This window comes from Triturus cristatus, chromosome 6 (assembly GCF_964204655.1).
Source record: "Triturus cristatus chromosome 6, aTriCri1.1, whole genome shotgun sequence".
Taxonomy (NCBI): Eukaryota; Metazoa; Chordata; class Amphibia; order Caudata; family Salamandridae; genus Triturus; species Triturus cristatus.
In genome coordinates this window covers 888,527,572-888,541,227 of record NC_140589.1, presented here as the reverse complement: position 1 = coordinate 888,541,227, position 13,656 = coordinate 888,527,572, and the positions used below count along the sequence as shown (strand labels likewise).

Below are 13,656 nucleotides of genomic sequence, written 5' to 3'. Positions count from 1 at the left end.
CGCAGCTCATCTGCGCAGATCGGGGGTTCCAGTCTTCCCCTATCTCGACGACTGGCTGTTGAAGGCGGGCTCGCCCCAGCAAGTCGTCTCCCACCTCCAGACTGCGGCAGACCTCCTGCATTTGCTGGGGTTCTCCATCAACGTGCCGAAGTCACACCTGAGTCCCTCCCAGAAGCTCCTCTTCATCGGAGCGGTTCTCGATTCGGCGCAGTTCCGGGCTTATCCTCCGGAACAGCGGGTCCGGGACATTCAGGCTCTGATTTCCATCTTTCGGCCTCTATCCTGGGTTTCGGTCAGGTTGGTGCTGCGGCTTCTGGGGCTGATGGCCTCCTGCATCCTGTTGGTGCATTATGCCAGGTGGCGAATGCGGGCTCTGCAGTGGGACCTGAAGTTTCAGTGGGCCCAGCATCGAGGCAACCTGTCCGACATGATGGATCACGAATGGCGTCTGAACTCTGACGTGTCACAAGGTCTCTTTCTGCAGTGGGGAGAGCCTTGGTTAGATCTATTTGCCACCGAAGAGAACACGCAATGTCAGCAGTTCTGCGCGTTGGAATTTCCAAGGCAGCACTCGCTCGGAGACGCTTTTAGTCGCGAGTGGAGTTGCGGTCTGTTGTACACCTTTCCGCCTATACCACTTCTGCCCAGAGTGCTGAAGAAGATCAGGCGCGACCGGGCCCAAGTTATCTTAGTGACTTCGGATTGGGCACGAAGGTTCTGGTATCCCGAGCTACTCAGTATGTCAATCGATCCTCCGATACGACTGCCTCTTCAGGAGGACCTTCTGTCGCAGCAGCAGGAGACGGTCCTCCACCCGAACCTGTCCAGCCTCCACCTCCATGCGTGGAGATTGAGCGGCGGCAGTTGATGCCATTTGACTTGCCTCCTGAAGTCTGTGATGTCATTCTGGCAGCCAGGCGTCCCTCCACAAAGACGGTATACGCCTGCCGGTGGAACAAATTTGTGGCATGGTGCACAGCAAAGGCTGTGGATCCCCTTTCTGCCCCTCTTTCGGAGGTTCTACTCTTTCTTCTTTCTTTGGCCCAGCAGGGCTCTGCTCTGGGCACCTTGAAAGGTTATCTTGCTGCAATCTCTGCCTTCTTACGGCTTCCTGATCAGCCTTCTCTTTTCAAGTCCCCTGTTGTTTCCAGTTTTCTCAAAGGCATTACTCACATGTTCCCTCCTGTCCCCTTCGTAATGCCTCAGTGGGACTTGAATCTTGTTTTGACCTTTCTGATGTGCGCTCCTTTTGAGCCTCTTCACAATTGTCCCATTCGTCTTCTGACACTGAAAACTGCTTTCCTGGTAGCTATCACCTCAGCTAGACGGGTGAGTGACTCCAGGCTCTGTCATCTAAGCCTCCCTTTCTTTCTGTTCATCCGGACAAGGTTGTCCTCCGGCCTCGTCCCTCTTTTCTACCGAAAGTGGTGACCCCATTTCACCTCGGGCAATCTGTCACGTTGCCCACCTTCTTTCCGCCTCCGCATCCTTCAAAAGAGGAAGAGAGGCTCCACCGTCTGGACGCAAAACGGGCGCTGTCCTTTTATTTGGACCGCACCAAACAGTTCCGGGTGGACGACCAACTTTTTGTTGGATACGTAGGAGCTAAGAAGGGGAAAGCAGTACACAAACGGACCATCTCGCGGTGGGTCGTGTTGTGTATAAAACTTTGTTACTCCTTTGCAAAAAAGGACCCTCCTGTTGGGTTGAGGGCCCATTCCACCCGGGCCACAGCGGCTACTACTGCCCTGGGCCGGGGAGTTCCCTTGCGGGACATCTGTCAGGCGGCGACGTGGGCTTCACTGCACACGTTTGCCAAGCACTATTGCCTGGACAGCCAAGTCCGGAAAGACGGCTTCTTTGGCCGTTCTGTTCTCCAGGACTTTCTGGTGTGATCTTGGTTCGCAGACCCACCACCGGGGTTGGTATTGCTGGGGTATCTATTCTACGGTGAGGAATCTAACTAACGTGTTTCTTTCAGATGAACAAGTTACTTACCTTCGGTAACGATGTATCTGTAAGAAACATTAGTTAGTTAGATTCCTCGCCGACCCACCCATCCTCCCCGTTCTGCGAACTGACATCTAGGGTTAAGGTTATCCTTTTCAGGGCCCTCGATTTTTTGGCACCAGTGTCGGTCTCTTTCATGGCTCTGCATTCCTGGCGCGGAAAGCTATGTACAAGAACTGACGTCAGCGCGCGAGGGCGGCGTCTAAGTACTCCGTCATTCCGCCGCACGACGCCGACGACAGGCGCGGAGCCGCAGACGACGCCAAGCGACGTGCAAGGGGTATCGCTGACGAAAAACCTTTCCGGATCCAGCCTGACGCCTGGGGATATTCTAAGGTGAGGAATCTAACTAACTAATGTTTCTTACAGATACATCGTTACCGAAGGTAAGTAACTTGTTCTTTCTGCATACTCCTGGCATCTAGTGTTGGGCTTTGATGTTTACAAGTTGTTTTCTTTGGAGTCAAGATACGTGCCCTCAGTGGACAATGTATAGGCATCAACTCCTTCTTAGGATTGTTTTTTTCTGCCATCCGGTAACAGAGAAGACTCTCAGTTTGTTGTGTTTCCTACACGTTTTCAGGCCCGCCGAATTGAATTTTGATGCCAACACACTGGAAAACCAGTCTGCTCCTTAGCAACTTCCCCATCACATTACTTCACCAAACACTTTAGAAAAACCAATGACTAGCACTCAACACCCTGCATACCTTGGTCCTACCTGTGCCCTTCACAGACCTTGTGTCTTCCCTCAGCCTTGGACACCAGAGCATGCTGACAGCTAGGGGGGTGATGGAACGGATGTCCCCAGTGAAACTCTAAATACCTGTGGTTGGATCATCACAAAGTCAGCAACCTGTGCCATTCCCATGACTACGTGGACACCTCATGTGAGTTGTGCCTCGCCTTCTGCTCAAATAAGACCATAAGGTACTGAAGGGAAGGCCACTGGGCACACTGTAAGAAGTGCCGTCAGGATTCCATCGAAAACCCTGACATCTTCAGAGGACAAGATCCCTTCAGCGCTGAAGGAGGCAAAGAGGCTGGTCAATCAAAAATCCTGGCATTCCAGGGAATGAATACCCATTCCAAAAACAGTCTCCTCAGAGTACGAGAAAGACGAGGATGTCGAGCTGACACCGAAGGACAGTGGGCCTCACATAAAGTCAAAGTACACCATTCTGCTTCAATATCCATGGAGCTAAGCTAGAGTTGCATCAGACGTCTCAGACTGAGATAGAACACTGCTCCCGTGGGAGTCTAGAATCAAGCCCCTAGGACAGACACACAAGACTGCCATCAATTGACCTCAGCCACCGAAAGATGACTTTGGATCTGACATAAGCTCTGCCCTATGTTGTCAAGGCTTGCTGGTTGTTAAGCGCTACCCGATCCAAGGACGCCAAGTATCCACACTCACTCCTGAAGCTGGGGCAGTAGGCACCACTGAAGCTGGCACCAAAGTTCTGTCAGTGCCAAAACCATTTTTGACAGCAGGATCCGAGGAATCGTAGTTGACAATTATGCATTGACTTCAGCATGAGCTCGACACCAGGCTGAAGTGCATCTTAAGCCACCCCTTTACCAGGAAGATCTGGTCAAAGCCACCACTGCTAAAGCCATCTGAGACACTGCCTCACAAGAACAGGAGAGCCCTTCCGAGCCAGCTCTGAAAAAACACAGGGCAGGAGCACAAGCACACTTCCTTGTGTTCACCCCCTCTCCTCTTCCTCTTCCTCCACCACCACCACCACCTCCTCCTCTAACTCCACTAGAGTCCCCAAGCACCTTTTCAGACCCAAGCACAACCCCGTTGATCCATATGACCAGCATATGCAGCCAGCAAGGGACTCTGATAACCACTGGGACATCTATCGCAACGGCTCCTGAATTATCCAGAGTTGGACTACTGCCAGGTCAGGACTTCCCTGCCGGATAATACAAGGCTTACTATATGGTCAGTAAAAAGAGAAGAGAGGGACCCCTTGCGACTCTCAAGGGAATTAAGGTACTTATAACCAAAAACAAGAAGAATTCCCTTGATCCTACAATTTCAATATCAATATGTTCTAACTAATAATAAGACATAAGATGCTTTGTCCCAATTATATATAAAAATACTTTTATTCAGACAAATATTTATCTCTAATTTTCAAATCCGTAAAATCACATATCATACCCAAATAATTAAAACAGAATTATAAAAAAAAAACTCATACAGTACATAGCAATCAAATCTAATTTCAATTCGACAAAAAAAATCACAATTATGACCAGCATAATGGAGACAGACACATATGTAAGACACAGCTTCTATTCTTTACAGATGCACATCACATTAGACTCAAAATCACAGCTCATTATACGTTGATTGAATCCGTTTTTGATTCGTCTGTGTTGGTCATAGGATTGTGCTTTCAAAAAAGCATTGACGCGTTTCGATGGCTTCAAATTAATAGTACCATCTTTATCAAGACACAATTATACTGTCTCCCACTTTCTTTAAATTTATTTCCTTATTCCTAAATGAAACAAATGTATGTATGATTATTAATCCAAATAACACATACGATTTCTTATTTCAACAATTTTTCAATAGTATCTTCCCCAACTGCTAATGGTTAACCCATTTTGTTAATATTGTGGTACAGCCAACCATATCTCATATACGTTACACGGGGGTATAAGGGTGTTAAAACCCTCCCATTTGGCTATCTCATTAATGTTTCATGGGGATAAAGGGGTAATGAAGCCTTCCCATTTAACTATTGTATATCTGGCTTCTCATAGAATGACTACATCGCGAATCCTGCTTCTTAAATCATAGAAGTATATGATAAAACTTTTGTTAAATTCACCGCTCTATTTTAACTACTTTCTATTTGATACTTCGATGTTCATTATAATTTACTGTGAATTGTACAACCTGTTGGTTGGAGAGGTTGCTTGCTTTCAAATTAAGATACGTAATCGAGCCACTATTTTATTATATAAAAGGGGTATTTGCAAATACTGTCATGGACAAATTGAAAACATTTGGGTTTACGGAGGACCAATTTAACAAATGAATAAATCAGAATCCCCGTAGGGGAAACTCTAAAGGTCTTAATAACACAAGTCATGAACAATTAAACAAAATTTTAAATCTTAAGAAGAAATTAATTCGGACAGAACTCCATGCTGAATTCTTAATAGAATATTTAAAAGCAGGAGTAATCCCAATAGGACTGCAAGTAAGAAATTAACCCGGTCTATTTGTCGAAAACCCCAAATTCATTGAGACCTGGACTCATATAGCAAATCAATGCAGTCGAGATTGGCTCATTTTAATCATAGAAACCGCTCAAGAACCTATAGAATTAGAAAAGCGAGAAATAGATGACTTAGAAGCCCACTTAAAACAAAGCTCAGCATTAGAGGAAGCTAAAAATAAGATTGAAGAATTAGAAATAGAAACACAGAGTTATAGGGAGTATTTAACCAACAAGAAAATGAAAAAATTGAGAAAAGATGTAGAGAGATATAGTGTGGAGGGAGTTTATCTATACATCAATAAAGATTATTTTGAGAACAAAAGAGATCAGAGATGGGATAAACCACAATTCCAGAGACCATTGTATTCCAGAGGAGGAAATAAACGTATAACCTTCTCAGAGACCTCAGGCTCTAGTAGCGATGAGGAACAGGCAGGATTACAAGGCAATAGAGGAATACCCACATTTGAACAAGAAAAGTTTTTAGGGAGACGCCAAAATCTCGGACAAAGGGGTTACAGGGGGTACAATCGACAGGAACCTCAGAGAAACCATCAACCTCAGAATGGAGGACAAGAATACCTCACTACGAGGAACAAACAGTATTGGAGGTGAATGAACTCCCTATAATAAATCTCTCCCAAAGACTTCTTAGCAAGGACGAACAAGATGTACTACAGAGAGGTTTTAATTTTGCACCTACCGTCCAACATGATATGTTTGAGCTAGAAAGTGATCTAAAAAAGTTTTTTTGAAAAATAAGACTGAATAGGTTCTTTGAAAATAGAGAATATACACCTATGTTAAATGTATCTGGTCTAAATCCCAAATCGACTTTTACCCCTAATTTAGCTCAGGTTGATAAAAACGTTGAAGTTTTTGAAAAAATAGTAGAAATGGAAATTAAAAATATGAATAAGACAGTACGGAAGAATCACCATAACAATATGTCGACAAACCATAGAAGAGCATTAAAAACCCTACAGGACTGTGATGAAATAATTGTAAAACCCGCCGATAAAGGCGGGGGGGGGTAGTAATTTTCAATTTATTAGACTAAGAAAAAAGGATGAGAAAACTGCTTAATGTGAAAAACCATTACCAGCGAATAAAGTTCACCAATATAGCGATCTTGAAAAAAGAAGTGGAGGTCCTCCTTAATAGAGGAAAAGAGGAAGGCTGGATTTGTGATAATGAATATACATTTTTAATGAATTCACATCCAGTCATCCCAGCAATTTCTGGATTACCTAAAATCCACAAAAATGTATATGACCCACCCATGCGGCCAATTGTAAGCAGCATTGGATCAGTATTAGAACCACTAAGCAGATAGGTAGATTTCTTTCTCAGACCAATAGTGCAAAAACAAAGGTCATACCTAAAAGACACGGCTCACGCCATTTCTATCTTTGAGGGGCAGGGCTTCAACGGGGTGACCAAAATTTTGGTCACCCTAGATATTGAAGCCTTGTTCACTAACATGCCCCAAGACAATACCATAGAGGTAATTTCCACGATTTTAGAGGGGGAAGACCTTAATGGAGGCAACAAGGATTTTATTATGTCCTGTATTAAAATGGTATTAAAAAATAAAAAAAATTTATTTAAGGATGAATTGTACTTACAAACGGAAGGGACCAGCATGGGAGCTACTTGCGCCCCAAGTCTGGCCTGCCTTTATGTGGGTGACTTTGAGCGACGTAATATATTCAACGAGATGGCCCAATTTTTTGAGAACGTGACGTGCTGGCACCGTTTCATAGACAATATCATCTTTATATGGAATGGTGCCAGCACAGGGTTGACAGAATTTTTAGAATGGATAAATTTGGGGGACCCCAATTTGAAATTCACGGCCCACTATAGCGATTCAAGTGTAGAGTTTTTAGATATAAAAATTAAGGACGTAAACAATGAGTTGCATGTGGAACTTTACACCAAGCCCACTGACAAGAACACCCTTTTACAATACACCAGTAATCCCCCCCATTCACAGAAAGATAATATACCCTTTGGGGAATTTCTAAGACTGCGTAGAAATTGTACCAGCATTTCAGATTTTTACTTTCATGTTGAGACTTTGAAAACTAAATTGAAAGCTAGAGGCTACCCCAATAAACTGATCAAAAATTCTTTGAAAAGAGCTAGGTTTTATGATAGGGATAGTTTATTGGATTCCAAAAAAGATAAAGAGAACTCCGCTACAGGGAGAGTGGTTTTTGTAACACAATTTTCGAATATAAGTAATCAAATCAAAAATATAGTTAATAGAAACTGGAAAATCTTGAATTATGGCACGGATGTGCAGTTGCAGAAACCACTTTTCTCCTTCAGACGAAATAAAACCATTAAAAACTCACTCGTGAAAACTTGTATAACAACAGCTGAAAAGCAAAGCACACTAAAGGGTGAGAAAGCAAAAGGCAACAATAAATGTGGGACGTGTTCAATATGCGCCCAATGCCTGGAAGGAAAAAGCACTATTTTTGCTGGAAAAAAATCTGACTACAAGAACATTAAATAACTGTTGCAGCAAAAATATTGTCTACCTTTTGATATGCCCATGTGGTTTGGGCTATGTAGGGGAAACGAGTAGAGAACTCCGCGTACGCCTCTTGGAACATAAGTCCGCAATTAGAACTAGAAAGGACAATGCCCCTTTGGTGGATCATTTCCGTAATATGAACCATGATTGTAATGATTTCAAATGGTTTATATTAGTAAAAATTGTAATAAATAGACGAGGAGGAGATCTTGATCAAATGAGGAAGAAAAGGGAAAAATGGTATATATGTCATCTTAATACAGTGGAAAAAGGCTTAAATTCTAGAGAAGTTTGGATGAAGCTGATAGTAATATACTGAGGACATGAGAAGAAACAGCAGCTATTAGGACAAATAGATACATTTCTGCAGCTTCCAAGTATACTGAATATGTTTTGGATATAGAAATTCAATGTGGATAAGTCAGCATAAGTAGAACAATTGTTGAAATAAGAAATCGTATGTGTTATTTGGATTAATAATCATACATACATTTGTTTCATTTAGGAATAAGGAAATAAATTTAAAGAAAGTGGGAGACAGTATAATTGTGTCTTGATAAAGATGGTACTATTAATTTGAAGCCATCGAAACGCGTCGACGCTTTTTTGAAAGCACATTCCTATGACCAACACAGACGAATCAAAAACGGATTCAATCAACGTATAATGAGCTGTGATTTTGAGTCTAATGTGATGTGCATCTGTAAAGAATAGAAGCTGTGTCTTACATATGTGTCGCTGTCTCCATTATGCTGGTCAAAATTGTGATTTTTTTTGTCAAATTGAAATTAGATTTGATTGATATGTACTGTATGAGGTTTTTTATGAGGTTTTTTAAAAATAATTCTGTTTTAATTATTTGGGTATGATATGTGATTTTACTGATTTGAAAATTATAGATAAATATTTGTCTGAATAAAAGTATTTTTATATATAATTGGGACAAAGCATCTTATGTCTTATTAGTTAGAACATATTGAAATTGTAGGATCAAGGGAATTCTTCTTGTTTTTGGTTACTATATGGTCATACAGACGACTGTGGCATTTAACAATGTGGATATGCACATCATCGAAGAGGAAGAGAGCTTACTCTTGGAGATGCTCTCCACATCTGAGCAGACAGTTCAGTTTGTGCCCATACTTAAGAGTATGCTTCGATATTTCCCAGGGAACTATGAGCCAGTTGGTTGGGGGAGGGGGGTTGGGGAGCCAAAAACTTGTTAAACAAGAGAAGTGCAGGAAGAGGCATAGGAAATAGTGTCTGAGGTTAAAATCATCTCAAAGGCCAACATTTCCTGCACACCTAATGCCACGGATACAGCCTCTAGAGGCATTAACACCAGCATCAACACCAGCATCCTCCTTTGATGACACGCCTGCCTCTGCATCTTCAGGTTAAAACTTGAAGCCCTACAGCATGTCCTCAACCTCCCATTGGACGGAGAGTATCTCTTTGGTCCCCAAGATGTTTGAGAAAATATAAAAAGGACACCAGGATTGCAATGTTTATGGGTGACCTGCAATCACCAGTCAATAGACATTTCTTTTAAAAACAACAACCTAAGGGAGGAGCCAGCCCACTTCACCCTACCACTTGCAGTTATATCAAAGACAGCAGATAACCTTCCATCATCAGAAGCCACACCAGGGATGTACATAGGAGTGCAAAAGAGACCAGGGTAAAGGTAGCTCCAGTAAAGGAGCTTCTACCTCTAAACAGTGACTTGCCTGATCTCCCTCCACAATCACATTTCACCTGTTGGGAAAATAATTCGGTGTTTCCTCTCTTGCTATTAGGAAATCACATCAGAACAGTGGGTTTTAGTGATGGTTCACCACAGCTTCTCCCTAAAAATTGTCACAACCCTATCCAGCATCCCACCACACACAATTGCCCTCAGCAGAGACTATCTCCGCCCCCTGGAGAAAGAGGTGCAGGTGCTCGTCCAGAAAAGGGCAATAAAGAGTGCCTCCACCCACTTTGCATCCTTAGTCCCAAAATGGACATGTAAGGGAGTCCATTATTATTTGGGGTGATCGGTCACCCACCTCAAGGAATAGTGACACTAACTTGTCATGGTGAGCACAACCCCCTAGTAGCTATGGCACATAGCAGACAGGCTTAACTTAAGGCAATCTGTATTTATGCAGTACCAAAACAGTAATAAGGTCAAAACATCAAACAGTAAAAATCCCAAACTGAATTAGAAAACTAAACAAAAATTTCATAAACAAAATGACACCAAATAACAAAAATCCAATAAGGGGAACCAGAGAGATTATTTTTTAAAGTTTTAAATAAAAATAGTACCAAAAAGCACTAAGCACCAATGATGGCTATGGAAGTGGAAGACCAGGACCTCGGCATGATTTCAGGCGGACCATGATGAAGCACGGATTATATACATAAAGTAGATTCTTCACGGTCCAAGATTTTACCTTTTGACTTGCTCTTTTTTATGGAGCTCCAAAACCTCCAGCAGGGAAATCCTGAAGCTATAGCCAACAAAGTTTCTCACTTACCAGTTACTTCTGCACATTGACCTCTTGCCCTGATAACTCACTTCTCTTTTGTTCTTAATCTGTTTAATTTTTCCAATCATTACCATTCCTTTCCACTGCACTTTTCAATATTGGGACCCAAGAAGGTTTCCCTAATCTAGCGCCTCCTCTTTACCTCTTCTCGACACATTCTCTTTTCTTATCTCATAATTTTGCATGTTCTGTATTCTCTAGAACTATTACTAAGTACCTTAAATACTCTCAGCCATGGCTCACTACCCCTCTCTTTTCCATTTATAGTTGATTATCAACTACTCTTAACTGCCCACTACTCTCAGCTACCTATGTACTGCTCTGGATCACTCCTCTTGGTTTCCTTTTACTGCATTCAACTTCCAACTGTTTTACCTACAGATCAACCTAGTTGCTTCTTTTACTTCCTCCTCCCTCTTTGGTACTATTTCCTCATTTTTGACAATGTTGTCTACTATTCTAAAGTCTGAACTCGCATCCTTCCTAACCTTGGTTCTCTTTGTGGCTGCTTCGCTTCACCTATTCACAGACTCTTTAATCCACTTTTCTATCTTCTTACTCACATCACAGCATTTTTTACCATTGCTTCACCAATTCCCTGTTTCCATTGACCATGCTTCCGTTTTTCCCTTTCATAAAGGGTCTTTTCTTGATGCATTTTCTTCCTATTGACCTCTGCTTATCCCTCTTAGTTTTCACAGCTCCTGGACAGCTTTTTTCCAAACCCTCCTCAATCGACCCAGCCCACCCATTTCTCCATTCACCTCTACAGTTTCTATTCTGTTCTACTTGTTTTCCTTGTGTTTCTTTCATGTACTGCTGATGCCCCTAAAATAGCATGACTTTTGGGCATCATTTAACGCTGGTCCTTGTGGGATGTATGACGGAACAACGAGGGCATTTACCATGAATGCTTTTACAACGACCCTGAAACCACGGCAGTCTTTAAAGGAAAACTCATTACAAAGACTTTTTTTCAACACAAGTATGCCTTTACTACGAAAATGCAAGTGTTTTACATATATATATAGATATAGATATATATATATATATATATATATATATATATATATATATATATATATATATATATATATATATAAAAAAACCATAGGTTTCACACATGTTATAGTTAGCTGGACATTTCCCTCGTAAAAAACCAATGAAATTCCCCCGTTATAGTTACTGCAGGCAACTATAACTCACGCGACTGCAATCCTCTGCTGATGACGTCAGATATTACATCACTGTATTTAGACACTTATTTACCCATGTCTTCTTCCATTAATCTTTAGCTATACATATATTACAAATATTTATTTTTCAGAAAGACACATATGTCATCAGTGATGTAATATCTGACGTCATCAGCAGAGGATTGCGGTCGCGCACCGAGCGCCCACGGTTCGCAGTGCGCGCACTTCGCGTTTTAAAAAAAATATATGGTTTTTTTCTCCCTTGGGGGTCCTTCTGTGACCCCCTGACCAAGGCTAGGGGGTCAGGAACTGTCCACTCTGCCCCCTTTTCACGTTCTCCACCTTTGTTTTTCACCCCCTCAGACTGCGAGAGACAAAATGGCGGCCGACACTTCCTGGTTTCGACCGATTCGAATGTTTACCGACATCTAACAACCAATCAGAATTGCGCGCGTATAGATATTGATATGCTTTTAAATGCTATTTTCTCAGGAAATACTGAACAGATTTACACCAGACCTGCAAAAGGCACTTCCTTGACCTTATGGCTACCTCTCTGCCAAATTCCACGTAATTCTGTTCAGCCGTTCGGGCTGTAGCTGCGACTAAAGGTCCTATGGAAAAATGCATGGGGAAAACGCGTTTTGGGACCCCCCTTTTTCTCAGCGCCCGCTTGACGAATCACCCCGAGACTTTCAGGGTAGGAGCTGAACGGAGCGCCCCATTAGTTTTGAAAATTTCGCGAGGATTCGTCAACAGGCGCCAAAGTTATTCAAAATAGAATTTTGAGATTTCCTATGGAAACTAGGATGTAACTATAACTATCCACTGGCGACCGCCAGTAGATAATAAAAATATATATATATATATATCTCTATATATCTATCTATATATATATATATATATAGATATATATATATATATATATAGAGAGAGAGAGAGAGAGAGAGAGAGAGAGAGAGAGAGAGAGAGAGAGAGAGAGAGAGAGAGAGAGAATATATATGAATGAATAAATAGTAAAGACATACATGTGGTAGAAAATAAACAGGTAAGTTTAACCCCAATTCTATTTTTTATTTATATGCATATATATATATATAAATGCCTACTAACCCACAACCATTAAATTACCCTTACCACCCAAAAACCCTTACGCACTCTAAACCCTAAAAATACCATTGCCATCCTATAACCACCATAAACCCTAAAAAAAAAATCTATATATATGCTTGCCACCCAAGAGCCCATACCCACCCTACACCCAAAAATTACCCTTGCCACCCACAAACCCATACCCACCGAACCCTAAAAATACCCTGGCTATCCCAAAACCTCTACCCCCCCAAACCCTAAAAATACCCTTGCGATCCACAATACTTCCCTTAACCTCCAAAATACTTACATTTTTTGCCACGAGTATGCCTTTACCATCCATGCCTTTACAAAGAAATCCATTGTAAAGGCATACTCGTGGTAAAGACTGTTTCGTTTTAAAGCCTTCGTTGTAAAGGCATTCGCGGTTGAGACGTTGTGAACTCTAACCACGTCGTGTCACTCTAACCACTTCTCCTTCAAGATTTTCTCAGTCTTTTGTTTTATACTGGTTCACACTAGTCTTATAAACATACTTTCGTTTTTCTATCTTTTGCACTGCCTTTTGTTAGTTGACCCCTAACCTTTGTTACAGCTTCTGTTCAGATTCGTGGTCTCTCGTTTCTTCCCCTTTCCATTACTGTGTCCCTCAAGGCCCGTTTTCTCTCTTTTCCATTTATATTGCTTACCTGTCATTTCTAAATTTAGCTGTGCCACATGTAGGTTGAAGAATATTTAATTTCCATTATTATTGATATATATTTTTTTATATCTTTCTCTCTTCCTCAACAACTGCATATGTCTTCGTACCATTGGTTTATGTCATCCAATACTCATATGGCGATAGAGGTCAGACAAGATGCACTTGAAGTTTTATTCTTTCTTGCTATCTACTTTGTGTATTCTAATTGTCTGTTTTATATGTAGATACATACATATATATATATATATATATATATATATATATATATATTTTCCAGTCAGGGCACACTGTATCCAGTGTAATAGCCACCTAAATA

The 13,656-nt window shown here is 41.6% G+C and overlaps 1 protein-coding gene across 2 annotated transcripts in view; it reads left to right on the top strand.

Moving 5' to 3' along the window:
• The window catches only part of MAP3K5 (mitogen-activated protein kinase kinase kinase 5), an 816,933-nt gene that overhangs the window by 742,674 nt on the left and 60,603 nt on the right, over positions 1-13,656 (top strand). The window lies entirely within an intron of this gene.